Source organism: Piliocolobus tephrosceles, chromosome 19 (assembly GCF_002776525.5).
Source record: "Piliocolobus tephrosceles isolate RC106 chromosome 19, ASM277652v3, whole genome shotgun sequence".
In the NCBI taxonomy this organism is placed as follows: Eukaryota; Metazoa; Chordata; class Mammalia; order Primates; family Cercopithecidae; genus Piliocolobus; species Piliocolobus tephrosceles.
Window position 1 is genome coordinate 17,249,878 of NC_045452.1, and position 21,046 is coordinate 17,270,923.

Sequence of the window (21,046 nt, forward strand, 5' to 3'; positions counted from 1 at the left end):
TTTCTATTAAACTACAAAGTGAACGAGCTTTCCTCTTGAACTCCTGGTGAGCCAGTTGAAACTACAAGCCTGGCCCGGCACAGTGGCTCATGCCTGTAATCCCAGCACTTTGGGAGGCCGAGGAGGGCGGATCACCTGAGGTCAAGAATTTGAGACCAACCTGAGTAACATGGGGAAACCCCATCTGTACTAAAAATACAAAAAAAAGGTTAGCAGGGTGTGATGGTGCGTGCCTGCAGTCCCAGCTACTCGGGAGGCTGAGGCGGGAGAATCTTTGAACCCGGGAAGGGGAGACTGTAGTGAGCCAAGATCGCACCATTGCACTCCAGCCTGGGCGACAGAGTGAGACTCAGTCTCAAAAAACAAACAAACGAACAATAACTAGAAGCCTGAGTAATGGAGACAGAGCAGATCCAGAGGTGAGCCAGACTGGAATCTACACACCAGCTTCACTATGGGAGGCTTTGGAGCCCCTTCAAAGTCACTTTGCTCTGTGCATCTCAGTTTTCTTATCTGTCAAATGAGGCAATTAATCTCTGCCTATTCAGCTTGCAGCTTTGTGGTGGGGACGTTGCGTGCGAACCTGTATTGAATACTGACCGGCACCAGATAGATCGTAGGAGGTGTGGCTTCACTAGTCAAACCATGTGGTTTTCAAAAACTAGAAAATGGAAGCATCCATATCTCTTTCCAACCTTTTTATTCCCCGGAGACACCGTCTCCCTGTGTCACCCAGGCTGGAGTGGGTGGCACGATCACTGCTCACTGCAGCCTCAACCTCTGGAGCTCAAGCCATCCTCCCACCTTGGCCTCCCAAGTAGCTGGGACCACAGGTGTGTGCCACCCCATCTGGCTAATTATTTTTATTTTTGTAGCAACAGGGTCTCACTATGTTGCTAGGCTAGTCTAAAACTCCTGGCCTCAAGCCATCCTCCCGCCTCAGCCTCCCACGGTATTGGGATTACAGGCGTGAGCTACCATGCGCAGCCTTATCTTTCCAACCTTTGTGGATGCATGTGAATAAATTACTGTTTTTTTCTTCTGCTTGGACTTCATTCCCTGCATTTCCCAGTTCATTGAGAGAATTTGCTATGCTCCACCCCTTTTTCCATAGGCTACGTCGTAAGCCCGTGGCCAATGGGCTAGCTGCCTACGTGTAGAGCACCCGCCGCTTACCCAATCAGCTGCAACTGAGGGTTCACATGACATTCCGGCAGCCAAGCTTTCTAATAGGCTTTAGAAGAGTCCCCTGCAGGTGCTGTTCTGATGTTCATTTTATAAATGAGAAAACTGAGGCACAGAGAGCTAACTTAGCCAATGACATGGAGGCAGTAAAACGCAGAATTGTGATTCAAACCTTGGGCTTTAAATCGTTTCGTTCCACTGTCTTGCTCGTCTCTGTCTCTCCAGGGCTAAGCAAAGTGCCTAGCATAGTAAGCACTGTTTGCCAAATGAGAGTTTGAGAATAATAACACTTACTTTACGGGCTTATTATGAAAATTAAATAAGTTAATATGAGTGAAAGCATCTGGCGCAGACCCTGGGGTTGAGAGGTGGTGAATAAATACTGGTTTAATTCATTCATGAATTCATCCTCCTTTATGGCTTGGAGCCATTGCTCCTGGCGAACATGGAAAGAAGGCAAAACGAGTCTCCTCTCTCTGAACCCGACATTCTGCAGACTCTTGCCTTTAGAAAGCTGGTGCTCTTTCTTTCTCTCTGCTTATGCGGAGAATCTGCAGCACCTCTTTGCCAGGGGGACTTAATGGTTAAGGTAAGCCCCTCTCTGACCTGCCTCTCCAGACCCATCTGTCTCCTCTCCTACACGAGCCTTCCCTAGCTCCGCACTCACACACCAGCCAACGTGGGCTGCCCAGAACTCACCCTGGGTTTTCCCTGTCTTGTGCTTTTGTTCACACCCATTCCTGCTCCCAATAGGCTCCCTGTCCAGCCTTCAAAGCTCAGCTTGAAGGGAACTCTTCCGTAGAGGCTTTTATTCTAGCCAGAAATCATCATTCCCAATCGCTGCCCGCCCTCCCTGTTACATTATCTGCACCCCTCTTAAGGTACTGAGGGTGCCACGGGTTGACCTAAAAAGCACATAATGGTGGAGTCTGCATGCGCAGCTCAGCAGATCCACACTGGCTGTGTTTGGGGTGAAGTCATTTCACCAATCCCTGAGCCTACATTTCACATATGGAAGAACTGAGTTAAATAACCCTCACTTTGGCCAGGTGCGGTGGCTCACGCCTGTAATCCCAACACTTTGGGAGGCCGAGGCGGGCGGATCACGAGGTCAGGAGATCGAGACCCTCCTGCTAACACGGTGAAAACCCGTCTCTACTAAAAATACAAGCAATTAGACAGGCATGCTGGTGCATACCTGTAATCCCAGCTACTCGGGAGGCTGAGGCAGGAGAATCACTTGAACCCAGGAGGCAGAGGTTGCAGTGAGCCAAGATTGTGCCACTGCACTCCAGGAAATTGGCTGGGCATGGTTTACGTCTGTATTTCCAGTTCCAGCACTTTGGGAGGCCGAGGCAGGTGGATCACTTGAGGTCAGGAGTTCGAGACCAGCCTGGCCAACATAGCAAAACCCAGCCTCTACTAGAAATACAAAATAAATAAATAAATAAATAAATAACTCTCACTTCATAGGGCTGTTGTGAGGATTAAATTAAATTAGAACGAGTAATGAATATTCACTCTTTTGCATTTCCCTAGCCCAATATTGCACTATAGAATGTCAGAACTGAAAGGGACTCCAGGAATATCAATCAGATCCAGTGTTTCCCAAATGTTTAAAAGGCTAAGCAAAACCATTTTTTTTTCAATGGGGTGGAGGTACTGTTTTGTTGGAGACAGGACTTAGAACTCTGCCCATTCAGATTCTCCACCATCCCCTTTCTCAAAGGCTCTTTCTCCCAATAAGACTTCTAGTCTTGTGTTAGCCAGAGTAATTAGGCAAGAAAAAGAAAAAAGGGCATCAAAATTGGCAAGAAGGAAGTCAAATGTCCTTGTTTGCAGATGACATGACTTTAGATAGAAAACCCTAAAAGTTGCATCAAAAAACTCTTAGAACTGATAATCAAATACAGTAAAATTGCAGGATACAAAACCAGCATATAAACACCAGTAGTGTTTCTATACACCAACAATGAACTAGCCAAAAAAGAAATTGAGGAAGTAATCTCACCTATAATAACTATTAATACAAAAAACCTAAAATACCTAAGAATAAAAGTAACCAAGGAGGTGAAAGACCTTTACAAGGAAAATGATAAAACACCGATGAAAGAAATTGAAGAGGTCACAAAAAATGGAAAGATGTCACATATTCATGAATTGGAAGAATTAATATTGTGAAAATGGTCATACTACCAAAAGAGATCTACAGATTCAATTGTAATCCTTATCAAAATACCAATGAAGGCCGGGCGCGGTGGCTCATGCCTGTAATCCCAGCACTTTGGGAGGCTGAGGCGGGCGGATCATGAGGTCTGAAGATCGAGACCATCCTGGCTAACGTGGTGAAACCCCAACTCTACTAAAAATACAAAATATTAGCTGGACGTGGTGGCGGGCGCCTGTAGTCCCAGCTACTCAGGAGGCTGAGGCAGGAGAATGGCGTGAACCCGGGAGGCAGAGCTTGCAGTGAGCCCAGATCGCACCACTGCACTCCAGCCTGGGCAATAGAGCCAGATTCCGTCTAAAAAAAAAAAAAAAAAAAAAAAAAACCAATGAAATTCTTCACAGAAAAAAAAAAACCCTAGAATTCTTATGAGGATCCCAAATAGACAAAGCAATCCTGAGCAAAAAGAATAAGCTGGAATCAACTCACTACCTGACTTCAAAATATACTGCAAAGACATCTTAACCAAAATAACCATGGTACTGGCATAAAAACAGATATGTAGATCAATGGAACAGAATAGAAAACCCAGAAATAAATCCATGTATTTATAGCCAACTGATTTTCTTTTTTTTTTTTTGAGACGGAGTCTTGCTCTGTCACCCAGGCTGGAGTGCTGCGGCCAGATCTCAGCTCACTGCAAGCTCCGCCTCCCGGGTTTACGCCATTCTCCTGCCTCAGCCTCCCGAGTAGCTGGGACTACAGGCGCTGCCACCTCGCCTGGCTAGTTTTTTGTATTTTTTAGTAGAGACGGGGTTTCACAGTGTTAGCCAGGATGGTCTCGATCTCTTGACCTCGTGATCCGCCCGTCTCGGCCTCCCAAAGTGCTAGGATTACAGGCTTGAGCCACCGCGCCTGGCCGCCAACTGATTTTCTTGCTTTCGTTTTTGTTTTCTTAGAAATTCTCAGTATGTTTTATTAGTGGCAATGTAAATCGATGATAATCATAAACCAAATTAAACAAATCCACCTCATGAATAAATTCTTTCTTTTTCTGTTTTTTTTTTTTTTTTTTTTTTTTTTTTTTTTTTTTTTTTTTTTTTTTGAGATGGAGTCCCACTCTGTTGCCCAGGCTGGAGTGTGCAGTGGTGTGATCTCAGCCCACTGCAACCCCCGCCTCCCAGGTTCAAGTGATTCTCGTGCATCAGCCTCCTGAGGAGCTGGGACTACAGGCACCTGCCACCATGCCCGGCTAATTTTTATATTTTTAGTAGAGATGAGGTTTCACCCTGTTGGCCAGGGTGGTCTTGAACTCCTGACCTCAAATGATCTGCCCGCCTTGGCCTTTCAAAGTGCTGGGATTACAGGCGTGAGCCCCTCTACTCGGTCTTAATGAACAAATTCTTAACTACTATTAATTGCTTATAATATGTCCAGCAGATATGTTTTAAAAGTCAACAATATTAATTCCCTTTCTAGATTGTTTTAAAAAACTATTTTGAGTCAATCTCCTTTAATACTTGAAAGTACAAATATAAATTAAATCAAATCCAAAAGATTGGATCTTATTTAATGGCCGGGCATGGTGGCTCACACCTGTAACATGGTCAGGCACGGTGGCTCACACCTGTAATCCCAGCACTTTGGGAGGCCAAGGCAGGCGGATCATGAGGTTAGGAGTTTGAGACCAGCCTGACCAACATGGGCAAACCCTGTCTCTACTAAAAATACAAAAATTAGCTGGGCATGGTGGCATGCACCTGTAATCCCAGCTAGTCAGGAGGCTGAGGCAGGAGAATCACTTGAACCCAGGAGGCAGAGATTGCAGTGAGCCGAGATCACGCCATTGCATGCCAGCCTGGGTGACAGAGCGAGACTCCATCTCAAAAAAAAAAAAAAAAAAAAAAAAAGGTAACACATACAACAAAAAAGTCTATAAAACAAAGATAACTTTAAAAGCATTGCTCAGTTTACTTTGTACCATTTTTATACAAAATATTTTAAAACAGTACATATTGTTGGAATCATACATGAAAGTTCACATCCAGACGTCTTTTCTATCAAATTCTCATCCTTTCTTCATAGTCAAAATCTTAATTTTCATTCCTGGCTGGATTGTTCTTCCTTGGCAATTTTTTCCGTTACCCCACTAAAATATTTCTCACGGAAGGAATTGTGACCTTGGTATGGCAAAAAAATGATCACTTTGTAGATATGAATACCATTTGAAGAAAATGGTATTCTCCACAGGGTAATTTTTAAGAGAACTGTACAGCTCCTTGGGAGATTGTCCATGATCCCGTAGTTCACACATAGACTGTCCTGGTTCTCAAATTTCTTCACCATTTCCATTGTGATCAAACACCTTGATGTGTGACTGGAAAATTTCTGCTCGCAGTTACTAACGAGTTTCAGGCAAGGATGCCAGGGCACCATCTCTTCAGTGTATTCTGGTGTATACACTAGTAACCAATAGACTAGTATTTCACCTAACACAAGGGTCTCAGCTGAGAAGTTTAACAAGTCAAAAAACATATCACTCCGATGATAACTCAAGGAAACAGGAATGTGGCCTTCTGGACATTTTTCTATCTCCGTTGGTATTGCCTTTGGTGAACCTGTTCTTCTCGTAGATTCTCTGATACCATATGGAGGATCAGTAATGATTACACCAAAATGTGTACCTTTTCTCCAGAAAGATTTAGATGCATCTGAAACCAGGACATCATGGTAATACTTCTCTAAACCATATTGACGAAGATTGGCCCTAATGTTTTCATCTGGTCCTCTCCATAGCTGTTTTTTCCTACTGGCCGTTCCCAAGCCACGAACTGTGTTGTGGTCTATGTCTGTCCCATAAACATATGCACCAAAATGAGCAGATGCTATCAGGAGGCCACCTAGAAGAACTCGTTGTCAAGAGGAATAGAAAAGCTTTCCTTTGCTTTCTTAGACAGAACCTTATCCATTTGGTTGGAGTGAGTTTCGAGAAGACCCAACTTACAGTCCACTGCTGTTTCAACAAATGGATCAAAGACAATATCATTTTCTTTCCCTTTCCATGGTTAGCCATGATGAATGACAAACCAGCATCCATGCTTGTATTTCCAACAAAGTGCCTCTTTTTGACACTGTATGATTTAATAAGTGCCCTCCATCCATCTGAAATCCATCTACCAAAATAAATATTACGTGGCTTCTCAGGAAGGCAGTTTGGGTCCAAACCATAATAATATATGTTGTGGTTTCTTTAGGTTCACTTTTTCTTCAAATGGCAGACATTCAAGTGCATCTGTTCTCTTAATTTTTCCCTTCTTGTGTCAGTGTTTTATTAAAAGTGTGAATCTTTATTTTATATGTAGAGTCTGAACGTAGAAATTGAACCATCTTCTCCAGAGGGTAATTTTTAAGAGAACTGTACCGCTCCTCGGGAGATTGTCCATGATTCCATAGGTCACACATAGACTCTCCATTCCATTAAATTTCTTGCAATATCTTGAGAGGGAATGCTAAGAATTTAAAATGGCGACTTTCCAGGTTTCTTGACTGCTGGCGAACTGACCTCCAAAAAACGAAAGCAAAGACTTTACTTCCTGAGGCATTTAAGCTTCAACATCAGACAATTACAATTCAGGATTTAGCAGGTGCAACTCCAGGTGCTCCTGGATCATGAGCAGCAGATACCTGTTTACGGTGCATGGCAGCACCGTTGTAGTTGCCTACCGTGCACCTTCGTGGCTCCCACGAGTTCCTACCTCTTTCTCCCTCCCAGAGCAGAGTCTCCACTGAGACCAGCCAGCTGATTTGCAACGAAGGCACCAAGAGCATTCAGTAGTGAAAAAACAGTCTTTTCAATGAATGCTGCTGGAAAAATTGAATATACATATACAGAAAAATGAAACTAGACTTTTATCGGTCACCATATAGAAAAATTCAAATCAGAATGGATTAAAGACTTAAATGCAGGACCTGAAACTATAAAACTGCTAGAAGAAAACATCGGTGGAACACTTCAGGAGGACATTGCTCGGGGCTAAAGGTTTTTTGGCACTGGCAACAAAAGTGAAAATAGATAAATGGGATTACCCCAAGCTAAAAAGCTTCAGTGCTTAAAGGAAGCAATCAACAGAGTGAAGAGACAACCTACAGCATGGGAGAAAATATTTGCAACTATTCATCTGATAAGGAATTAATAAACAGAATATATAAAAGCCGGGTGCAGTGGCTCACACCTGTGATCTCAGTGCTTTGGGAAGCCAAGGGACGGTGGCTTGAGGCCAAGAGTTTGACAGCAGAATATATAAGGAAGACAAACAATCCAACAGCAAAACAATAACAACAAAGCCGAATAATCTAATTTCAAAATGGGCAAATAATCTGAACAGACATTTTTCAAAAGAAGACATATGCATGGCCAATGGGCATATGAGAAAAATGCTTAACATCATTAATCATCAGGAAATGCAAATCAAAACCATAATGAGGTACAATCTCACCCTCATTAAAATGGCTGTTACTAAAAAGACAAAATTTAAAAATACTGGCAAGGAGACAGAGAAAGAGGAACTCTTTTTATTTTTATTTTTATTTTTTTTTGAGACGGAGTCTTGCTCTGTCGCCCAGGCTGGAGTGCAGTGGCGCCATCTCGGCTCACTGCAAGCTCCGCCTCCTGGGTTCACGCCATTCTCCTGCCTCAGCCTCCCGAGTAGCTGGGACTACAGGCGCCCGCCACCTCGCCCGGCTAATTTTCTGTATTTTTATAGAGATGGAGTTTCACCGTGTTAGCCAGGATGATCTCAATCTCCTGACCTCGTGATCTGCCCGCCTCCGCCTCCCAAAGTGCTGGGATTAGAGGCGTGAGCCACCGCGCCCAGCCGAAAGAGGAACTCTTTATACACCATTGGGTGGGAAGGTAAATTCGTATAGCCATTATAGAAACATTATGGAGGTTCCTCAAAAAACTAAAAATGGAATTGCCATATGATCCAGAAGTCCTACTACTTGGTGAATATCCAAAGGAAATGAAATCAGTTTGTCAATATATCTGTACGCCAACGTTTATTGCAGCACTATTCACAAGAGCCAAGATATGAAATCAAACTAAGTGTTCCTCAATAGAAAAGGTAGTATATATGAACAATGGAATATTATCCAGCCATCAAAAAGAATGAACTTTTGTCATTCCTGGTAACGTGAAAGAATTTGGAGGACATGATGTTGAGTGAAATAAGCCAGGCACAGAAAGATAAATACTGCATGTTCTTACTTCCATGTGTTAGCTGAAAAAGTTGATCTCGTAGGAGTAGAGAGTAGAATAATGGTTACTAGAGTCAGAGGAGGGTAGGATGGGAGGACAGCCAGAGGTTGGTTAACAGATACAAAAGTGCATCCAGATAGGAGGAATAAGTTCTAGTATTTTACAGCACTGTAGAGCAACTATAACAACTTATTGTATATTTCCAATTAGAAAGGCAGATTTTGCCTGTTTCAAACACAAAGAAATGATAAATGTTTGAGGTGATGTATATGCTAATTATCCTTATTTGATGATTACGTATCATATACATGTATTGAAATATCACACTGTGCTGCATAAATCTGCACAATTATGTGTCAATTAAAAATAATAATAAAAGCAAGAACGATAGCATGTTCTTAAAAAAAAAAAAAAAAAAAAAGACTTCCAGCCTTCCCACCCAGATGTTGTCTTTGGGTTTTTATGATGCACGATTGGGAGACACAGAACTGCAGGGGTTGGGGAAGGGCAGAGAGCATGGGGAGAGTAGACTCCACCTGGGGGAGGAGTTTCCTTTATTGCAGGGACAAAATGAGAGGAGACAAAAGCAGCGTGTGGGAGAAAAAAGGGATTTTAAAGAAGTGTGGCTAAAGACTGCATATCCACTTCACAGAGTGAGAAAAACAAGCAAGGAACGTGAGGGCTTTTTTTCCAAGTCAGGTCTATCAAGGTGTAATTTACATGCAGTACAATTCACTTTTGGAGGTGTACAGTTTAGTGAATTTTGATGACCGCCCACAGCCATGTAACCACCGTCACAGTCAAGGTACAGAACATTTCCATTACTTTGAAAATTCCCCTATGCCCTTTTACTTAGAAGGATGTTTGCTGTTTCCTGTAACAGTGTTGAAGAATCCATCCTCACCCGAGATCAAGTAATAAAGAGAGGACAGAGAGCTGGGTGTAGAGGTGTCCAGGGTACCCTCTCTCTACTCGAGCCAGTAAAAAACAAACCTGCAGTATTCATCTTTATATACACTCACAGATGTGAATACAGAGAGATACAGAGGAGCAAGCCACAAAGCCAATCACATATCAAAGTTACACCATCAACCTATACAGAGATTTCATAGGTTGTAGTTCCTTTTCCAGCCCCTGCTCCTGGCAACGACTGATTTGCATTAAAGATAATTCAGGCCGGGCGCGGTGGCTTACACCTGTAATCCCAGCACTTTGGGAGGCCGAGGTGGGCAGATCACAAGGTCAGGAGATCGAGACCATCCTGGCTAACATGGTGAAACCCCGTCTCTATTAAAAAAATACAGAAAAATTAGCCGGGCATGGTGGCATGCGCCTGTAGTCCCAGTTACTCTGGAGGCTGAGGCAGGAGAATGGTGTGAATCCAGGAGGCGGAGATTGCAGTGAGCTGAGATAGTGCCACTGCACTCCAGCCTGGGCAACAGAAAGAGACTCCGTCTCAAAAAAAAAAGATAATTCAACCTGTCTCAATTTAATTTCTGTCCCTATGGTTTTGTCCTTTTTCAGAATGTCACATACATGTAACCATACAGTGATTAGCCTTTTGTGTCTGGCTTCTTTCATTTGAGAGGCATCCATGTTGCTGCATGCATCCATCTTTGCTGCTGTTTATTGCTGAGTAATATACCAGGCACATCGCAATTTGTTTAGACATTTACCAGTTGATGGATGCTCGGGTTGTTTCCAGTTTGGGGTTGTTTTGAATAGGGTTGCTATGAACATTCATGTAAAGATCTTCTTGTGCACATACGTTTTCATTTTTCTTGCATAAATACCTGAGTGCAGTTTTTAGGTCAGGTGATGTGTCTGTGTATGAGAAACTGACAAATTGGAATTACTTTTGTTGGTGAACTGCGTTTCTTTGACTATGACCCTATTGTGAAACTGAGCCATGTGGCTCACAGCTTTACGAGGGTTGCTTTGTACTCTTGTTGGATGAATTTTAGCTGCATATGTTGTCTCTCCTAAAGGTATTTGCATTTTTTTTTTTTTTTTTTTTGACGGAGACTTGCTCTGTCGCCCAGGCTGGAGTGCAGTGGTGCGATCTCGGCTCACTGCAAGCTCCGCCTCCTGGGTTCACCCCATTCTCCTGCCTCAGTAGCTGGGACTACAAGCGCCCACCACCACGCCTGGCTATTTTTTTGTAGTTTTAGTAGAGACAGGGTTTCTCCGTGTTAGCCAGGATAGTCTCGATCTCCTGACCTCATGATCCGTCCGCCTCAGCCTCCCAAAGTGCTGGGATTACAGGCGTGAGCCACCACGCCCAGCCAGGTATTTGCATTTTAAACAGAAGTCAACTATTCCGTTCAACAAACACTCCCCCAAACTTCAAGTCATAGAATTGGCTTCATTCTCCATGTGAGAGGTTTCCCATGAGCTAGCAGGTTCTTGTTACTTTAGACAGGGCGCGCTCAGAACATCATGTGGGTACCAATGAACCATATGTGTGCCTGCAACTATAGGTAGATGAATCCCCTGAGTACTCCAACATCCAGGATTCTGCCAGGCAGAGGAAACAGCTCTGGAGGGAAGAGGCTGCCGGAGTGGTCCTCCTCTAACACCGTCCCTTGCTGTTTTTGTTCAGGTCCTGCGTTCTTTCTTTAGACTCCACTTCTGTCACCAGTGCAAAGCAAGCATCTTTTAGAGACAAAGGAGCGTTGGACAAAAGGTCCCCAGGGAAACCTGTTTCCTGTTTCTCAGACTCAGATTCAGATGAGGGCAGAATCACATTGGAAGGGGCTATCAGAGAACTGTGTTACTTCATGAATCTTCCTTCCTTCCTTCCTTCCTTCCTTCCTTCCTCCCTCCTTCCTTTCCTTTCCTTTCCTTTCCTTTCCTTTCCTTTTCTTTTCTTTTCTTTTCTTTTCTTTTCTTTTCTTTTCTTTTCTTTTTCTTTTTCTTTTTCTTTTTCTTTTTTCAGAGGAAGTCTCTCACCCTGTTGACCGGGCTGGAGTGGAGTGGCACAATCTCAGCTCACTGAAACCTCCGTCTCCCGGGCTCAAGTGATTCTCGTGCCTCAGTCTCCTGAGTAGCTGGAATTACAATCACCCACCATCACACCCGGCTAATTTTTGTATTTTTCATAGAGACGGGGTTTCACCGTGTTGGTCAGGGTGTTCTCAAACTGCTGACCTCAGGTGATCCGCCCACCTCGGCCTTTCAAAGTGCTGAGGTTACTGGTGTGAACCACTGCGCCCGGCTCGTGAATGTCTTTGACTCCATCTGCTTCTCTATACCCCCACAGTGTAAGCCTCCCATTGACACAGGAGCTAAAAAGAAATGATTTAGGCAGCTAGTGAGGGTAAGAGAGTCCTCGCTAAGGCCTCCCTTTTAACAAAAAGCAGTCCCCAAATCATTTCTTTTCTAACAAAAAGCAGCGTGTAAAATCGAGTGCAGACATAGATAAGGAAGCTGGAAACTTGCACAGGTGAATGCTGGCAGCCGTGCCAAAAGGAAAAGCCTCTCGGAAGCCAGGTATCTTCAACATGGAGGCTCCTTTTTCCCTTTTCTTTGTCACGACGTGTACAGAAAGAAACAGGGAACACGGAGCCAGCCAGGTGGAGGACCTATCTGCATAATAAAAGTTTACGGGCCAAGCGCAGTGGCTCACCCTTGTAGTCCCAGCACTCTGAGAGGCCAAGGAGGGAGGATCAGTTGAGGTCAGGAGTTCGAGACCAGCCTGGCCAACATGGCAAAACCCCGTCTCTTCTGAAAACACAAAAATTAGCTAGGCATGGTGGCATGTGCCTGTAACCCCAGCTACTTGGGAGGCTGAGACAGGAGAATCACTTGAACCCAGGAGGTGGAGGTTGCAGTGAGCTGGGATCACACCATTGCACTCCAGCCTGGGTGACAGAGCAAGACTCTGTCTCAAAAAAAGATTAGGATGGGGAAGCCAGCTTCTTCCCGAGTTATGTAAATGGAACACCTGGTTTGACCAATCTTCTGGGCCCTATGTAAATTAGACACTGCCTCCTCAAGCTCATCTATAAAACCCGGTGCATTTCACCATGGAACTGGAACGCCCGCTTGGGAGCTCCTCTTTCTCTGCAGGAAGGAGAGCATTTCTCTTTCTTTTGCCTATTTAAACCTCTGCTCTTAACCTCACTCCTTGTGTGCCTTGTGTATTCTTGTCCTTGATTTCCTTGGCTTGAAGAAATGAACCTCAGGTGTGACCGCAGACGATCCTGGTGGGTGCCTCACTGACCTGCTGCCTTCTATTCTCGGTCCATTCTCTGGTCTCCACGTGGCAGCCAGAGGAGCTGCTTTATTTTAAGGTTTTGATTGATTGATTTAAATTGGTAAACACATGGTTCAAAATTAGAAAGGTACAAAAGTATAGGCAGAAAAAGTCTCCTTCCACCTACCCCCGACTTTTTTTAAGAGACAGGGTCTCACTATATTGCCCAGACTGGTCTCAAACTTTTGGCCTCAAGCGATCCTCCCACCTTGGCCTCCCAAAGTGCTGGGATTACAGGCCTGAGCCACTGTGCGTGGCTGAGATATGTATTTTTAGGCACACACACACACACACAATGATCATGTCATTCCTCTGCTGATAGCCATCCAATGGCTTCCCATTTCACTGAGGATAAAACACCAAGTCTATAATAAGGTCCTAGGGTCAGGCTCGAGCAGCCCTGACTCCCTGTTTGGGATCTCCTTGCCCCCCAGAGTTGGGACCCTTGGGCCTCCTCTCAGTCTCTCCAGCATGCTGGCTTCACCCAGTTCAGGGTTTGCACACACACTGCTCCCATTGCCTGGAAGGTTTCTTTCTCCACTTCGCCTAGTGAAGCACCCTCATTTTTCAGATCTTGGCCTGAGAACTGCTTCCTCATGGAAGCCTTCCGTGATCCCCATGCCTGGCCAGGTCCTAGGGTCATGGGACCCTGTGATACCACTTCAAATCTCCTACCACCATTTATCGCCATTCTGTTTTGAGAGATTATTTGATCACGGGATTTGAGGAATCCTGCACTAGACTGGCAGTGACAGGGCAGCAGTTCTCCTGCTTTCCTCATCGCCATATCTCCAGGGTCCAGCACAGTTCCATGGAACACAAAGACAGCAGCTAGCATTGGCCGAGCACTTACCATGTACCAGGCCCCGTTGGCAGCACTTTACACATAGCACATTCCTGTAATCAACGTGAAAGCCTGGAGACAGGTGCAACGATCATCTCCGTTTTGCAGACAAGGAAACTGAGGCTTAACTAAGCAAGTCAACTAATATCACTGCTAACTCTGACGTTACATGCTGCCTGCAGGAGTTTGGTAAGTATTTGTTGAATGAGTGACTAATAAATAAAAGAGAGAATGAAAAACGGAATGAATGAAACTCTCATGCAATAGAGAGAAAAGCTGAGACCCCCCAGGAGAGGAGCAATGTGACTAGGTTATTCAACGCCGCAGAGGTGGAGCTGGGAGGGTGGTGCAGGTGCTGCCCGTGGGGCTGGATTCTCCCAGCTGTCCCACCTGGCCTCTCAGCCACATGCCCCTGCTAGCCAGTAGCCCCAGCCCCAGCGGCTCAGCCTGGCCCTCACTGCCCTTCTCTCCTCCTCGCCGTGGCTCTCCCACCCTTTTCCTAGAGCTTCCCAAAGCCCGTCCCTGGATGCCTCCTCCCAGAAAATCGGCGGGCCTCTCCCAGATTCCCCCAGCCCCTCCACTTCTGCTCTCAGACACCCTCTAGCATGGACCTACACAGCCAGGGCTGCAGGCGCAGCCCCTGAATGAAAAGACATCTTCACCGTCCCGCCCCCGCCATCTTTTCAGTTCTTCAGGTTGTTCTTGTCTTTTTTTCAATACAAAGTCCCTGTGTGATGCTGGGAGTTAATTAATTGTATTCTGGCCAATTAACTGTAAGGAAAGTTTTTCCTTCCTTATAGAAGAAAGAGCTTCCCTATAGAAGAGATGGCTATGTAGGGAGACTGCAGCTCTCTCTCGTTCTCTCTCTTTCTCTTTCTGTCTCTCTCTCTGTGTGTGTGTGTGTGTGTAAAACTCCATCTAGCTTTTGGATATCATTTATGAGGACTTGATGTCCAGAGCTGTGGCAACCATTTTATGACATGAGGCAATAAGCTTGCGGCTGAAAAGTCTAAATGCTGAGAAAGGCAGTGTGGAGAGAGCCTGGATCCTTCTTGATAATCTTCCTCTGGAGGGTTCGTTAGGTAAGCACTATTGTCCTTACAGCCCAGTGGTCATTGCTCTGATTTTCTGCAACTTGAAGCTAAAAGCATTCTTTATTTTATTTATTTATTTTTTTTGAGACGAAGTCTCTCTCTGTCGCCCAGGCTGGAGTGCAGTGGCCACATCTCAGCTCACTGCAAGCTCCGCCTCCCGGGTTTACATCATTCTCCTGCCTCAGCCTCCCGAGTAGCTGGGACTACAGGCGGCCGCCACCTCGCCTGGCTAGTTTTTTGTATTTTTTAGTAGAGACGGGGTTTCACCGTGTTAGCCAGGACGGTCTCGATCTCCTGACCTCGTGATCCGCCCGTCTCGGCCTCCCAAAGTGCTGGGATTACAGGCTTGAGCCACCGCGCCCGGCCTGAAAGCATTCTTTACTGATTGAGTGAGGATGCCTTCACCTCCTTAGGAAGCACATAGGAAGTTCAGGCACAAGGAGACAGGAGGGAAAGCGCTGACCTACGGGTCAGCCAACATGGACTCTCCCTGACTCCACCACCACTTAGTGGCCTGACCCAGGGCAAAGTCACTTCCTCTCTCACTCCGTTTTCTTCCTGGGAAAATGAGGGGCTGCATGACAGCAGCGGCGTCTCCTAACAGTGACTCACAAGCCCCCCAAAGCCGCAGTGAGCTGCTTGAACTTTTACTGATGGCAGTGAGGGGCGGAGAGGGTCCGCACTGAGCTCAACTGTGATGGTTTGGAGGTGACTCAGTGAGGAATCAGACAGCCCCGGAGTCTTTTTTTCATTCCTGTTCCCCATTTGTCAGCAATCCTTCATCGTGCCCCAGTTTCAGGGTGTATTTTTAGTGAAAATAAACTTGCACAGCTCAGGATTACACAATTCCTTCAAGAGCTTCAGCATCAGCTGCTGATGGACCCAGGCTAATGAGTAGGTCACGTGGAGGTGGTCACCCCTCCCCGACAGTGGGTGGGAGTAGCTGGTGAGGCCCACTGACCCCACAGTTTAGAAAGGTGGGCTAACGAGGCAAATCATTTAATTTTGCCAGAAAAACAGACAAACACAAATCTCCACGGCCTACAGCCCGGGGCGAGATGAGTGCATTCAGCCTGGGATTCAGAGTCAGGCCTTCGAGGTATCCAGCATCTAGTGAGGAAAACAGAACTGCTTTTTGAAACCTTTTGCCTTCTAAATCCAGGCCTGGAACTGGCTTGTGTTTTGCCGAGCAGGTAAATTGGTTTGATCGGTTTGCAAAAGCGTGTTTGGGAGTGGGGAGCTGGGGTGGTGGGGAGGTTACATCCTTTGCCTACATAAGGGAAGAGAATTTAGCATTTCTAGAGGCCATGGAGAAGGCAGAATAATCACAGGCACTGTTGGTGACCTGCCCAGATCCCCATTGCAGGAATGAAACACCCAGGCTCCTCCTACTGGGCGTGTCGGTTGTACCCTTCAACTGGGAACCCCCACAACCAAGAAGCCTCTGAGATCACACTGCCCCATCCTCATTCAATGACTGACCTATACAGGGATCAAAGAGGCCAAGTCCCTGGGCTCAAGGTGGGATAAATCTGTGGTTCCCTCCACAGTCCGGAGCTTCTGGTGGGACCTGGCTGAGGCTAGGCTTCCAATGTCCCCACATTCCTGCCTGGCTTCTCCCCCTGCCCTGTCCTGACTCCCTCACTTCCTTACAAGTCCCTCCTGAGAATACTCCTTCCCTCCATAGATGACCTGCACAGGGACCTCTGTCTCATGCTAGTTCCGCAGAAGCCACCTATGACCTAGGGTATGGAAATGAGGAGGAGAATGGGGCACTTGCGCTGGATAAGGCCCCTCAAATGGGACCAAACAGCCAATGTCTAAGGTCTTTTAAGCACGTGAATATTTAATGTTCTATAATCCATGTGAATTGAACTGTTTTGTATGAATCTTATTAGTTGGGTAGACACGGGCAGGTCTTTCCATCTTCTGCTGTGATGTAAGCTCTTAGCCCATCCCCTGCAATCTTAAGTACAGTCTGTTACACACAGAAATTCCCTGCAAATGTGTGTGTGTATGTGTGTGTGTGTATGCGTGTGTGTGTATGCGTTTGTGTATGTATGTGTGTGTGTATATATGTGTGTGTGTGTATGTGTGTGTATGTTTTTTTGTGTGTATGTGTGTGTATGTGTGTGTTTTTGTGTGTGTATGTGTGTGTGTGTATGTGTATATGTTTGTATATGTGTGTGTGTGTATGTGTATATGTTTGTATATGTGTGTGTGTATCTGCGTGTGTGTGTATGTGTGTGTGTGTCTGTGTGTGTGTGTATGTGTGTGTGTGTCTGTGTGTGTACACACAGGGTTAGTGGTTGGGTTCCACCACTGGATTGACCCCAAATGGCCAGAACATGCAGGATAGTGATCTAATCCATAAATGGAATTAACTCAGCAGAAAGGAGCCGGAGGTGATCACCAGCCTATAAATACTTGGAGAATTTGCATCAGTCTTGGAGAGGACTTGGAACTTCCTTGGGAAATAGATGAGAATTGGAATCATTCTTTCCTACATCTTGAGGCACAGAAAGACAGCTGGTATGGAAGACACTACTAGTTGTCTGCATAGCATCCATTCTCTCTTTCTTTCTTAGTAACAGAGCGTTGGTTTTATTCTGGAGAGCAGTGTGCTCAATTAAAAGAAGATATTTCTCAGAACAGTTGGCATGGCCAATGAGATGAAAACACTAGCTTTTGTTTTGAGGTCTCTGTAAGAAGAGCACAGCATGGACCCTTTGTGTCCTTTCCTTCTCCCTGATGCTTCCTACCTGGAACATAGATGTGATGACTGGAGCTTTAGCAGCCATCTGGAACTATGATGAGACCTTGAGGATGGAAGCTCCATGCTGAGTACGGCAGAGCAGAAAAATCCAAGGACCTTCAGTCTCTGAAGACTCCATGGAGGTGCCAGGCCAGCCCCTTTGAGGTTTAAACAATTGAAGTTAGAGCTCCAGTACTCACAGCAGCATGCGTTCCTCGTGAATTCTGCTTTCACGAGCAGAGTCTTTGCCAAGCTGCCCCCTTTTTACCAGGATCATCATTATTGCTTATTCCCATGTTTTCCATGGGAACAATGGTGGGGAAGGGAAAGAGCGTGGGCTTAGGTGTCAGACACTTGGTTCAGGGAACCTTAGCCGAGAGCAGTTTCAAGTTTGAGTGTGCTGTAGAACCACCTGGAAGGTTTGTTAAAATGCAGGCTGCTCCTGGCCCCTGACCCCGCAGTTTTTGATTCAGTAGGTCTAAAGGGGGGGGCCTGTGAACTTGCATTTCTAATTAGCTTCCAAGAGATGCTGATGCGGCTGGCCTGGGATGAGGATGATGGCCACATCATCCTCATGGCAATCCACACTACCCTAATTTTAAAATCTCCTTTCTGTCATTAATTTAACAACAAGGTACTTCATCCTGTATTCATTTCAACACAGGATTCATTCATTCATTTAACAAATAATTACAAAGCAGCCAAGCTGTAGCACTGGGGACTCAACAGTGGAGCAAACCAAGCCTCTGATGTCAGCTCAGAAGCTAACATCCTTGTGCAAGAGAAAGGCAATGACAGATAACCGATTAAAAATATAACACAGCCAGGTGCAGTGCCATCCCAGCTACTCAGGAGGCAGGAGGGTCACTTGAGCCCAGGAGTTTGAGGTTACAGTGAGCTATGATCGCATCACGGCACTCCAACCAGGGCGACAAAGTGAGATCTTGTCTCTAACGAGACAGAGAGAGAGAGAGTGTGTGTGTCTGTATGTGTGCACTATAGTGACAGGCAGGGACAAATGCTATGAAGACAAATAAATCAGGGTAAGGGGATAGAGAGTGATAGGAGATGGACTTTTAGAGAGGACGGCCAGTGAAGGACTTTTAAAAGAAAAGGTGTACAAAAACTCACATACAATGAAGGACTGAGCAGTGCAGAATTTTGGGGCAGGAGCATCTCAGGTGCAGTGAATGGCAAGTGCAAAGGCCTGGGGGAGGGACATGTTTGCTATGTTGAGTCCTCATCAAGATCTGCAGGCTGGAGCAGAGAGAGCCAGAGGGAGAGAGGCAGGAAAAGAGGGCAGAAAGATGGGCAGGGCCAGCCCATGGGGGTCTTTCAGGGCACAGTCAGGATTTTGGGTTTTAGTTAAAGCTCGAGGGGAGCCATTGGAAGGAGTGACATGATCTGACTCCTGTTTTCAAAGGAATACTCTGACTTAGGAGCTGCTGCTCTCATTCAGGCAAGAAATGATGGTGGCTAGGGTAGGACAGATGGGGAGAAGTGGACAGATTTAATAGGATTTGCTGTCACCTTGGATATGTGGTGTAAGAACAAGATCAGAGCCAAGGACAACTCCTAGGATTTTAGCCTGGGCAGCCAGGTAAATGGTGGCTATTCAGGAATTCTTAGATGCTGTATCTACTGGGGAAGGCCACAGGGAAAGCAGATGATGAAGACGTAATGTCTGCCCTCCAGATCTCACTGTTCAGTGGGATTCTCCATAAACATGCATTGAGGACCCAAGCAAGATCATTCCCAAGGGGAGGGACAGTCCTATTTGGGCTGCGTTTGTCAGTTTATATGATTAGGGAAATTCCTTTTGGGGCTCTAGTTTCATATCAGATGTCATGGGAAAAGCTACTGTGGCATCCAAACCCTGCTGGTTGGGCAACCCCATAGATTACAGATAGATGTGTGGTTTACAAATCGCTAGAACTGGAAAGAGCCAAAGAAACTGGTGAGGGAGGCTCAGAACAGAATTCCAGGTGAGCACTATGCAGGCTTACTAAAATAACTCAGCATCAAGAAGAACAATGACAACTATTCTGTCACAGGTGTGCTGTGCTGTAACAGCCTAGCAAACTCTTCTAGACTTGGGGAGCTAGAAACAGTGTTTCAGACTTGATTATTCATCAGTTGCTAGCTGGCAGGGGAGGGAGTGGGAGTCTCAGATTTTCTTCGCATTTTTTTCTAGTAGTTAATAATTCCTATATAATTCAAATATCAGTGAAGCCTTCCTACACCTTGAGAACTTCAAAAATATTAGTGTGTGGCCAGGTGCAGTGGCTGATGCCTGTAATCCCAGCACTTTGGGAGGCCAAGGTGGGAGGATCGCTTGAGACCAGGAGTTTGAGACCAGCCGGGGCAACATAGCAAGACTCTGTCTCTACAAAAAATAAATAAACAATTAGTTGGGTGTGGTGGCCTGTGCCTGTAGTCGCAGATACTTTGGAGGCTTAGACAGGAGAATTGCTTGTGCCCAGGAGTTTAAGGCTGCAGTAAGTTATGATCATGCTACTGCACTCCAGCCTGGGCAACAGAGCAAGACCCTGTCTCTAATAATAATAATAATAATAAATACTAGTATGAACCCCTCAATTCTAAGCCCTCTGGAGTCTACATCAAAATTTCTGTGAATTTGGGGGTAGGGTCGGGACTCCTGTTGTCAAGGTTACCTTGTATCTCCAGGCAATTGCTTCTCTTAGCATCGCCTTTGTCTCATACAAAACTGAAGAGACTCAAAGATCATTTTCTTTCTTGTTTTCTACTATAATCTTATTATAAGCAAGGGTCCCATATGGCCCCGTTTTTGGATGGAGTTGTATTCAGGATGCACAGTCCAGTAAACAAAGGTAATTAAAAAGTAATTCCAGGCCGGGCGCAGTAGTTCATGCCTGTAATCCCAGCACTTTGGAAGGCTAAGGCAGGAGGATCCCTTGAGCCCAGGAGTTCAAGATTGGCCTGGGCAACATAGCAAGATCTCGTGTCAGAAAAAAAGGGAGGGGGATTCCAATTTTTATGTTCATCTTTCAAATCACCCTGAAGAGGACCTCCATCATATTTTATACCATTTCTCAAATCTCTCTTCTTTGTCTTGCCAGTTCTCACTCACAATTTCTTTTTTCTTTTTCTTCTTCTTTATTTTTGAGACAGAGTCTTGCTCTGTTGCCCAGGTTGGAGTGCAGTGGCATGATCTGGGCTCACTGCAACCTCTGCTTCCCAGGTGCAAACGATTCTCCAGTAGCTTGGATTACAGGTGCGTGCCACCACACCCGCTAGTTTTTGTATTTTTAGTAGAGATGGAGTTTTACCATATTGACCAGGCTGGTTTCAAACCTCAAGTGATCTGCCCACCTCGGCTTCCCGAAGTGCTGGGATTACAGGTATGAGCCACTGCACCCAGCCTACATTTTACTCTTATACTTCTCAGCTGGCAAACCTTTCAAACTTTCTCCCAAGTTTTGCCTCTTCCCATTGGCCTTTACA

General features: G+C 45.5%; 1 pseudogene across 1 annotated transcript in view; it reads right to left on the minus strand.

The window, feature by feature from the left end:
• Positions 1 to 5,452: 5,452 nt before the first annotated feature.
• LOC111548861 overlaps positions 5,453 to 21,046 on the minus strand; it is a 40,106-nt pseudogene continuing 24,512 nt past the window's right edge. The window contains exons 3-6 of the transcript XR_003307368.1: positions 6,980 to 7,071; positions 6,357 to 6,909; positions 5,671 to 6,261; positions 5,453 to 5,575 (exon numbers count right to left, since the gene is read on the minus strand). The product of XR_003307368.1 is annotated as a tRNA (guanine(10)-N2)-methyltransferase homolog (transcript). The remainder of the gene's footprint in view (positions 5,576 to 5,670; positions 6,262 to 6,356; positions 6,910 to 6,979; positions 7,072 to 21,046) is intronic.